Source organism: Perognathus longimembris, chromosome 28, assembly GCF_023159225.1.
Source record: "Perognathus longimembris pacificus isolate PPM17 chromosome 28, ASM2315922v1, whole genome shotgun sequence".
Lineage (NCBI taxonomy): Eukaryota > Metazoa > Chordata > Mammalia > Rodentia > Heteromyidae > Perognathus > Perognathus longimembris.
The window spans coordinates 15740674-15750635 of record NC_063188.1 but is presented as its reverse complement, the minus strand read 5'-3'; the positions used below and the strand labels follow the sequence as shown (position 1 = coordinate 15750635).

General features: G+C 43.2%; 1 long non-coding RNA gene across 1 annotated transcript; it reads left to right on the top strand.

The window, feature by feature from the left end:
- Nucleotides 1-285: 285 nt before the first annotated feature.
- LOC125343627 lies at nt 286-5698 on the top strand. The gene is made up of 4 exons (XR_007209355.1): nt 286-476; nt 1205-1313; nt 3482-3653; nt 5272-5698. It is a non-coding gene; the product is annotated as an uncharacterized LOC125343627 (long non-coding RNA).
- Nucleotides 5699-9962: the final 4264 nt, after the last annotated feature.

The window sequence follows — 9962 nt, the reverse complement described above, 5'->3', positions numbered from 1 at the left end:
AGCCTTCTTGCTCAAGGCTAGCACTCTACCACACTGAACCACAGTTCTACTTCCAGTTTTCAGGTGGTTAATTGGAGATAAGAGTCTCAAGGATTTTCCACGCTGGCTCTGAACAAGGATCCTCAGATCTAGGCATACTGAGTAGCTATGATAACTGGCGTGAGCCACTGGTACCCAGCTTTGGTGGCTTTTTAAAATCTTATTTCTCTTGCATTCAACAACAACAATCATTTGGTCTGAAGTTTTAACATTTTTTTCTCTTTTATCTCTATGTCAAAAGTGTGAACTTCTCCCTGATGAGGACTTGGAAATGGATTTCAACATTCCCAAAAGCTCAAGATTACCTGATATAATTTAACCTAGAAAATGGACCATTTGTCCTTCTGGCAACAGAAACCCCAGAAGCCTATTCTCCTGTGGACTGTGGCTATGTGGCACCTTCAACAGGCAATCTCTGGACAAAGGCATGCTCATGTGTATAAGGCTAACCAGCTGCCCTTTGAAGAGGTGAATCCATTCACAACACTTCTCATCCAGTAGGAGCTTGTCCAATTCTGCAAATCATTACTCAAATGAAGTGATGCTAATAGTTGCTTTTGTTGAGTTGTTCATTTATAGCATAAGGGTCATTAGGGAAGAACTTTTTGATTTGCAATTTCATTTTGGTAGTAGGAAATTTCTGAGACTCACCTAAAAAACGTGGCTCTTTCCTCAGTCACCTTTGCTGTTGGGTGGTATTCCTTCCCCTTTCATTTTGAAACAGCTTCAGTCTGAGATAGTTATAGTGGCTGACCTGCAGTTAGAAGCAGGAAGTAATAATCTATTATTGTTCATAGTGGCATGCTTGAATTTTTTTTTTGCCAGTCCTGGGGCCTGAACTCAGGGCCTGATCACTGTCCCTGGCTTCTTTTTGCTCAAGGCTAGCACTCTGCCAACTTGAGCCACAGCGCCACTTCTGGCCTTTTCAGTACCTTATGTGGTGCTGAGGAATCGAACCCAGGGCTTCACGTATATGAGGCAAGCACTCTTGCCACTAGGCCATATTCCCAGCCCGGCATGCTTGAGTTCTTAACACTACAAAGCAGCTATTGCTTTAGGTGAGTCTCAGGGCATACTCAACCTCTCAACAAATTAAAATGTGCATGAATACAAAATTCCTAGGCCTGAATTCCAGGGCTAAAATGAACTTGTCTGTCACCTACAGCTGTAACATCAGAATCAGCCCACCATCTTGACATCTGACTTCTGCATTTCTCTTATGGGACAACTACTAGTTCAAAGGGAAGTCTTGTCACTGTCACCTGCTTTGCTGAGTAAGTAACATTTGAAGGTCACTTGCTACCTTTGAGACATGCTTTCTCAATTGTCTCCAACCACTTCTTGGCTGACCTCAGTGGAAAGCATGGAATCTGAGCCCGTACAGAAAAGAATAGAAGTGGCTGGGAATGGGGCCTAGTGGTAGAGTGCTTGCGTAGCATGCATGAAGCCCTGGGTTCCATTCCTCAGCACCACATAAACAGAAAAAGCCGGGAGTGGTGCTGTGGCTCAAGAGGTGGAGTGCTAGCCATGAAGAAAAAAGAAGCCAGGAACAGTGCTCAGGTCCTGAGTCCCAAACCCCAGGACTGGCAAAAAACAAAAGAAAACAAAAAAGAATAGAAGTGATGTAGTAGACAGGGCCTTGGGAAAAGGTGGCAGCTCCACCCTGAGAAAATGGTTCAGATGGGATGGTGATCAAACATTAGAACATTATACCAAAATAATTTTCCTTTATATTCTATAAATAGTCAGCTCCTGACACCATCATTAATACAGGAGAAACGCCCATGTGTAATGAACCCTGTGGAATTTTAGCTATTTCTTGTTATGCTCTGGGCAGATGTTCTGAGGTTCTTGATATGGTTAATTTCCCAAAGGATATGTTGTTAGGCCTACGATGAACCTTCATCAGAAAAAGGCTGGGAATATGGCCTAGTGGCAAGAGTGCTTGCCTCCAACACATGAAGCTCTCTGTTCCATTCCCCAGCACCACATATATGGAAAACGGCCAGAAGGGGCGCTGTGGCTCAGGTGGCAGAGTGCTAGCCTTGAGTGGGAAGAAGCCAGGGACAGTGCTCAGGCCCTGAGTCCAAAGGCCCAGGGCTGGCCAAAAAAAGAAAAAAGAAAAAGAAAAAGGAAAAGGTTAAGATGAACTGGGAACCAGTGAATCAAGCCTGTAATACTAGCTACTCAGGAGGCGGAGATCTGAGGATCAAAGTTCAAAGCCAGCCTAAGCAGGAAAGCGTGTGAGACTCTTACCTCCAATTAACCACTAGAAAACGGAAAGTGGAACTGTGGCTCACAATGGTAGAGCACTAGCCTTGAGCAAAATTGCTCAGGGCCAGCACACAGACCATAAATTCAAGTCCCAGAACAACAACAAAAATACCTGAGATAAGAGCAAGTCCACCTAAAGGCCTTTACACTGAACTCTAGGGGGGAAAAAAAATCTGCATAGGGGCTCAGGATATGGCCTAGTGGCAAGAGTGCCTGCCTCATATACATGAGGCCCTGGGTTCTATTCCCCAGCACCACATATACAGAAAATGGCCAGAAGTGGCGCTGTGGCTCAAGTGGCAGAGTGCTAGCCTTGAGCAATAAGAAGCCAGGGACAGTGCTCAGGCCCTGAGTCCAAGCCCCAGGACTGGCCAAAAAAAAAAATCTGCATAGCCACTGTAGCAGTTACTTCTTGGGCCTAGAAAATAACTCCAGACCTTCAAATTATGTATATCATCATTTCTACTAATATTCTGGAATTGACTGACCTGGCACAGTGATACATATTCTTTTTGTTCAAGACCTCCTTGCAACATTTTAGTGTCTGAAGCAATCGAAAGCTCACCAGTTGAGGTGAGATGATCCTGAAGCCCCTTCCTCAACCCCAGTTTTGCAACACAGGTGACTTGTGCTAGCCCACTATCCAGGGAGCAAAGCCAGGAGACAAATGTCCAAAATAACTCCCCCAAAGACTGGAGACTCAACTCTCAATAGCTAGGTATCTGAGCTCCATTACTTCCTGTGTGGAGCTACCTGGCAGCTGCCTACTGGTCCTGCCCAAAGCTCTTGATTTGAAGCGAAGTACGGCAGCTCTGGACCAAGGTCCAGATAACTGTACACAAGGCTCAACTTTTCTCAAGTTTGAAGCTTCCCAGAATCCTCACTCACAATTTAGGGTTTTGTCAGACTCCTTCCACGTGATGGCAGTACTGCTCTGGGAAAGTTGATTAGCCCTGCCTCCTGGGCCCCGCCTTTCTTCTCCAGCACATTCAATCTGGGGGGTGAAAAAAAGTCAATGGTAGACAAAGGAGCCAGGAAACAAAGCTGCCTTGCTATTTGCTCTGTTTGTGGCAAATCTGCTTATGACGATCACTTTGGCTTCTAATTTCCCATCGAATGCCAGCTGAAATCTGTATTACTCAGTTTTGTAAACTACTTTGTTTTCCAGAATTCCATTCTCACTCTACAGAGCCTTGGCAGGCCTGCTTTGCATTTAATCTTGATTCCCAACATTTTCCCAAGGCCCTGTCTACCGTGAGAGATTCTCAGCATTCCAGGATTAGCAAAGTAAAGAACCGGAAATGGCCTGGGGAGAAGAGCAAATCCAGGCACCAGATCAGGTAATTTTTCCCATGCCTGAGTCCCTGGGAATCCTCCATTTTCTGACTTGTGTCTTTCGTGTTTAGTTGGAGGCAGTCATGGCTAAAACTGCAAGGGAAGAACTAGATAGTTCCCAAGTCCAAATGCCATACTATATGCCTACTAGAGTCATATATATATATATATATATATATTAGTTGAACTTGTATAAATTCCAATTTTAAAAAATCATGTTAGCCTCAGTTACCTCATTTATTAACATAAGCATGTAACCAACATGCATGCTCTTATATGGCCTTTAATGGCTTCCTATGAATTTATTGTGTATTTGTATGCCAAAGATTAAGCCTTGCTAATTAATGTTTTCACAAAGAACAGTGGTTGCAAAGAATTCAGATAATCACCATACGTTGATCAAGAATAAAAGCACCATTATAAAACCTTACATTAAGCACCAGTAACTGCATATTTATTCTTTCAACACACACATAATTCTATACTGATAGTTGATACACTACAACAAAATGAAATTGGATTACCCGTGCATCACATTTTAAATGTAAATTTTTCTTTTGTAATGCCTGAATAGACTGAAATTATCCTGAGACATTTCTATGACCTAAATTTTAGAGCAAAAGAAAAATTTCCAAAGAACCATTCATTAAAGAATATCAAGTTTTCACTTATTTTTTAAATTTACTCCTAGAACATAAAACATCTAAAATGCTACCAGTCCAGAATCTTAATATCAAGGCCTGCCTTATCTAATCATTGCTATGTACTAATTTAACAAGCACATCATGCTTATACCTCAGAAGACTCATTTCCTGTTTATATAAATTTCAAATACATCTACCAACTTTTGATCTTCACATTTTGTTTTTTTAAAACAATGGAGAAATGGGACTCAATCAATAGGTGGAAACTAGTCCTCTTACAAACTTGTTAAGAGAGCAGATATTAAGGATTCACCACCACGTGTGCAACAAAGTAACTATGTTACTTGGCTTGACTGTGGTAATCATTTCATATTGTCCACATATATAAAACCGTGTTATTGTATCTTACATATATCCAATTTTCATTTGTTAACTGTACCCCAATAAAGCTGGAAAAAATAGTATATTGTTTCAGAAAATTGTTACCTTGCCTATCGTTCACCTGAAGACACAATCCTTCACTTACATCTCTTTATATAAACCTGAGTGTAAATACAGGTAAGACTAGGTACACTGAGAATTCTTAATTGTGCCATACATTTCACACTGGGCATAATTGTAAATGTGAAACTTTTAAAAATGTTTACACAAGAGTAGTTGCACATAGCCATCTATGCATGTTTGCCTCTCTGGAAACATAATTGCATGCTGACTGATTAAAAAAAAAGTTTACCTGCTGCTAGCAATGTATTCACATTTTGAGAAATTACCAAGTAGCTAAAGTAGAAGCTAAAAGGCATCTGATTCACAAGAGGAAGCGACCAAACTAATATTTTAAATTGTTCTTGTACTTGGGGCATTAAAAAAAAACATTTCCTCATCTGCAGCTTTAATACCTTCTAAAATTCATTAAACATTCTTTGGAATAATGACATGCCTTAAAAGTCTGCCTGTTACTCTTTTTTCTTTTTCTTTTTAGACACAATCACAGTTGATTACACTGTACCTGCTCCAACAGCCATGTAGGAAGAAATGAAGCAAGGTCACAGCTCACAAGTAGACTACTGAAATGTTGGCTCATCTTCAATCCTCTTCACTTCGTTGTTGGGCCGCATTGGTTTGTGCGTGGCTTGCTCTCTTCTAGGCAGGACTGGATGGTTCCATTTCTCTTCAAGGCCTTCCTAGCTCCAAGCAATCTGGATACACCTAAGACTTCCAGCAAGTACATGGAGTCCTGTTCTAAGTTCCTTAAAATTGTCCTGTCCCTTGCACTCTGACTCCACTACCTCAAAAAAAAAAACCCTCCAGCTTGTGGAGAGCACGTGTCCTCCATCCCGGGACCCTAGGGAGCTGGGAGAGGAACCTGGTACTTTGTCCGCCGGTGGCTTCCCCTAGTCCCGCCCACCCCAGAACTTCCTGTACCTGCACTTCCGGGCAGTTAGAGGCTTAAGTCTGGCCTTCCCAGGGGCTACCTCCCGCTCCACCCACCTCAAGATCAGAAGCTACGATCTGGCTCTCCCCACGCCTGGTCAACTGACACGTAGTGTGGATCTTGCCACGTTTAAGGACTAAGGATGCTCCCCCTCCCTCACCCCAGGAGCTTTTCCCAAACTGCCCCTAGTGTTGACAATGTTGTCCCAAGAATTGAATACTAATGCTGCCTCTGCCCCCCCCCTTGCCTTTCCCCTCATACAATGTAAAAAAATAAACTATAACCAAGGGACAAAAAACACCAGAAACTGCAGTGGATTGTGCTTCCACCGTGAAGGAATCTCTCCACCCTGTTGTGATTCTGCTTTTGGTTTCCTTCTGAAAATCCAGACAAGCTGTAACTCTACTCTCATTTGTGGGGTCTTTGGGGCTCAACAAGTTCATTTTCACCCAGTTTTCACAATTCTGCATTTTCTTCACTCAGTAGTATGTCTCAACTTTTTTTTTTTGTCATGGTACAAAATTGCCTTAGAGTAACAAAAGACAAACAGAGGGATCCAGGTCTAGAGGAGACAGAAAACGGTCACCCCTAAGAGCTTGGAGGACAGCAAATGTGGGTACCTGTACTGCTGGCTCTTGCTCGCTGCCCAGATTCCCTCATAGGGCTTCCTCTGTTTGCTGGCCTGGGAATTAATGTTGTATTTTGAGGAGAAGCTATTAATTGTTATTTGTCTAGATACTTGTCAACACTGCATATTACAGGTAGGGACAGGAGTGGGAAAAATAAGAAAAAACTTAAATTACAACAAAAAAAGACTCCACACTACCAGTGTCCAATGGGGAGTGATCCTCATAGTCAACATAAATTCTAGTCCGGAAAATGATTGTTCCATTATCAAAGATTAGAACAGCAGCATCTTTTCAGGTCATTATTATTCCTGGAAGTGGCTTCCTATAACTTTATTGTATAAAAGTCATTTGGGAACCTATCATAATATTTTCTCATAAGTAGCTAAGGCAGGCTACTAATCAAGAGTAAAACATCAGCCAGGCACCAGGGGCTCAGACCTGTAATCCTAGCTGCTCAGGAGGCTGAGATCTTAGGATCTTGGTTTGAAGGCAGCCCATTGTTAGGTTTTTAAAGTAGGTAGCCGGTAAAGGAGAACGCCACGCGGTATTCAGGCAGGAGAGAAAGTTTATTACCGAACTGCTAGCCTGTGGCCGAGGTGATCCATGGCCGGAGAGAAGGTAGCGAAGAGAGCGACCCCCACCAGCCCTGCCTTATATCTAGGGCAGGGGCAAGGGGTGTGGCCAGGTGGATTAGGAGGTGACCTCAGGGAAAGGGGAGGTAACTGCCTCCAGGTCTGCAGGTTACCCAGGTAACTGGGTGGAGACTTAATGAGGTGGGGGCATCTACATGGAGCCCTCAGGGAGAGGACCTTACACCCATAACACTCTTATCTACAATTAACCACCAAAAAGACCTAGAAATAGAGCTCTGGCTCAAGTGCTACAGCACCAGCCTTGGGTCCAAAAGCTAAGGAACACTGAGGCCCTGAGTTCAACACCCAGCACTAGCACACACGTGCACAAAAAGTAAATCACTGTCATAAATGTTGTGCGGTAAAATATACCTTCAATGAGATATAAAACCAGGCATGAGAAAATAGAGAAGCCACATCTTCAAAGTCCGAATTTTGGAATCTTTATTGGGACGCTAGCAGTGTGCAGGTCGGCCAGTTACAAAAACCTGCAGCCCGGAACGCAGCTTGCCATGGCTGGGTGGAGAGCAAGCCTCAGCCATGCCTTGCACAGAAACCCTGCACAAGGTGCAGAGCTCCCTTGGGGCTAAACAACACAAGGTATCTACATACTCCCCAGAGCAGGGCCCTCCTGACTCTACCCACAGAGCCAGGCGGCTGCAATTCAAAGGATGGCTTGTCTCACCTCTAGGCTTTGGAGAGGCTCCAGGATGTCTGTGAAAACAACAGCCCCCAGCACCTGGCCAGGCTAGGGATGGCTGTGACTCAGTTTCCACATTACATAAACAACATACCTAAGTAACCAGTGGTGAACATTTACATTTTTCCAACTCACACAAAATCAATTACTGCATACTCATTTCAAAGTACATAAACATCTACATTAAGCTTTTTTTTTTTTTTGCCAGTTCTGGGGCTTGGACTCAGGGCCTGAGCACTGTCCCTGGCTTCTTTTTGCTCAAGGCTAGCACTCTGCCACTTGAGCCACAGTGCCACTTCTGGCTTTTTCTATATATGTGGTGCTGAGGAATTGAACCCAGGGCTTCATGTATAGGAGGCAAGCACTCTACCACTAGGCCATATTCCCAGCCCCCTACGTTAAGCTTTGTATAAAACAAGTTCATATGAATATACTATATCCTTGTATGGTCCAGTTTGGGATGATAATTTTACCTCTTTCCTGGGCAGTCTAAAATCACCATGAAAATTTGGAAGACCTACATTTTGGTAAATGAAATGTTGGGAAATAGTTCTTTCTTTGACACATCCACTCAAAATATTAAGTTATCAGTAAGCAATTATTAGATTATCACTTATTTGAACAAGTGGAAAGCTAATGTTTATGATTCCACCTTCAGGTATGATTTGAAGGCATGTGTTTTCTAATCTTTATTATGTTAACATTTTATTATATATATGTATACTCTAAAATATGGAATCACAACTATACAAGTGGGATATACCAATCTACTACCTTCTTCTCCTTCTTATTTTTTCTTTTATCAGTCTTGGGGCTTGAACTCTGCGCCTGGGAGCTGTTCCTGAGCTCTTCAGCTCAAGGCTAGTGCTCTAACACTTGAGCCACAGCGACACTTCCAGTTTTCTGGTGGTTCATTGGAGCTAAGAGTCTCATGGGGGCTGGGAATATGGCCTAGTGGCAAGAGTGCTTGCCTCCTACACATGAAGCTCTCGGTTCGATTCCCCAGCACCACATATATGGAAAACGGCCAGAAGGGGCGCTATGGCTCAGGTGGCAGAGTGCTAGCCTGGAGCAAAAAGAAGCCAGGGACAGTACTCAGGCCCTGAGTCCAAACCCCAGGACTGGCCAAAAAAAAAAAAAAGAGTCTCATGAACTTTCCTGCCCAGGGTGGCTTTGAACCACAATCCTCAGATCTCAGCCTCCTGAGTAGCTAGGATTACAAGCACGAGACACCAGTGCCTGGCTTGCTCCTTAGTGTTTTTTACTCAAGGCTTCTGCTCTACCCCTTGAGCCGCAGATCCACTTCTGACTTTGTAGTGCTTCACTGGAGAGAAGAGTCTCACAGACTTCCCTGCCAGAGCTGTCTTTAAACCCAAATCCCCAAATCTCAGCCTCCTAAGCAGCCGTTGGCACCAGGATAATGTCTATTAAAATAGAAAAACAGACTAATAATAAACAATGTTTTATAACTTGGGCTTTTATTAGGTTTTATGCAAGTTAAGGGAACATATTTTCCTTGTGTGCTGTGAATTTCAAAGGCAAACTTGGCTATGTTTCTACATTTCAATCCTTGGGCACAGTTAAATAACACGACTCTACCCTGTATTACTATTACTAGGATGATGAATATGTCCATTACTATTTACAGGGTCTTGCTGTATAGTGCAGTCTAACCTCAAACTCATGATCCTTCTGCCTCACTTAGCTCTACCTTGTATTCGTGTGTGTGTGTGTGTGTGTGTGTGTGTGTGTGTGTGTGTGTGTGTTGGTCCTGGGGCTTGAACTCAGGGCCCGTGTGCTGTCCCTGAGCTTTTTCGCTCAAGGCTAGTGATCTACCACTTGAGCCACAGCTCTACTTTCCTCTTTGTGGTAGTTAATTGGAGATAAGAGTCTCATGGACTTTTCTGCCCTGGCTGGCTTTGAACTGTGATCCTCATATCTCAGCCTCCTGAGTAGCTAGGATTCTAGATGTGAGCCACCAGCACCCAGCTCTACCTTGTATTCTTCCCTCCCCCACCCCACAGTCATGGAGCTTGAACTCGTGGCCTCTGGGAAGTGCCCCTGCTCTTTTTCATTCAAGGCTAGTTCTATGCCACTTTGAACCACTTCCTACCTTGTATTCTTAACAGAGAAATCATACTAAAGTTTGCTTATTATGTAATCCTATAGAGAATAAATGTATATGGCTAATAAAAAGAATAAATGCAAACTGAGGGATAGCAAAAATTAAAAAAAAATCTATCCCAGGAGGAATCTTCATGATCTTGATTTAAACAA